The following is a 1,324-nucleotide window of genomic DNA, read 5'->3' on the forward strand; positions in this document are numbered from 1 at the left end:
TGGTTGGCTTGAGGATAGTTCTGCTTGGCTTGGTAACCTCCTTGTTGATTGTTGTAGAGTGGCATTTGCTGGTAATTGTTTTGGTACTGAAAGTTGGGCTCTTTCTTGTTCCATGTGCCATTAGCATTGATGAAGCACAGCTCCTCTTGGCCTTCTAAACTATCAACCTCATTGGTCACTGGAGATGCCTCTTGTTTCTGGTCACTAACAAAGTTCATCTTCTCTTGCTTAGCCTTTTCTGCAAGAAGTAGATCCAACTTGGCTTGGAGAGACTTCAGCTCTTTCTTTGTATGCTGATCATCACTTCTGTTGACCCTATCATGCTCCTCACTGTAGACTGAGTCACTCTTGGCCATATTCTCGACCAGTTCCTCTGCCTCTTCCTCAGTTCTTCCCAAGAAGAAACCATTGCTGGTAGTATCAAGCCTGTTTCTGCACTGTGGTAGAGCTCCTCTATAGAAGGTGCTAAGCAAACTCTCCTTGCTGAAACCATGATGAGGGCATTGAGCCCAATAGCCCTTGAACCTCTCCCATACTTCACTGAAGCTCTCTAGACCTTTCTGTTGAAAACCAGAGATTTCATTCCTGATCTTAGCTGTCCTTGAAGTTGAGAAAAACTTGTCTAGGAAAGCTCTCTTGCACTCATTCCAAGTAGTGACAGTGTCACTTGAAAGAGTCTTCTCTCATTGGTGTGCCTTGTCTCCCAAAGAGAAAGGGAATAACTTTAACTTGAAAGCATCTTCAGAAACACCATTTGTCTTGGACAAGCCACAATACTTATCAAACTTGTATAAGTGATCAAAAGGGTCTTCAGCAGCAAGACCATGATACTTGTTGTTCTCTATGGTGTTGAGCAGCCCCGACTTGATCTCAAAGTTGTTGTTCTCCACAGCTGGTGCTCTGATTCCCAACCTATGACCATTAATGTGAGGTTGATCATAGGCTCCAATGGCACGAGCTTGACGATGTGGATGTTGTGGCTGGCGCTGTGGTCTAAAAGGATCAGTTCTTGGATCAATGCCTCCTTGGGCATCACAATCTTGAGGTAGATTCTCCATATCAAACCCCAACCTTTGCAAGTGAGCCTGTTGCTCTACTTCTCTTCTTTGTCTTGCTATCTCCCTCTCAAGTGCTCTAATGTCTTCAACTCTTGGAACTAGGTTTGTTGGACCTCTGCTCCTTGTGTTCATACACCTGAAATGCAAAGGGAGAAGAACAAAGAGAAGCAATAACACAATTAAATAAAAATTGACTTAGTCTCAAGCAAATGACTAAATCCCAATGTCACAATCAACTTAGAATTTGGCAACGGCGCCAATTTGAT

Source organism: Brassica oleracea, chromosome C5 (assembly GCF_000695525.1).
Source record: "Brassica oleracea var. oleracea cultivar TO1000 chromosome C5, BOL, whole genome shotgun sequence".
Taxonomy (NCBI): domain Eukaryota; kingdom Viridiplantae; phylum Streptophyta; class Magnoliopsida; order Brassicales; family Brassicaceae; genus Brassica; species Brassica oleracea.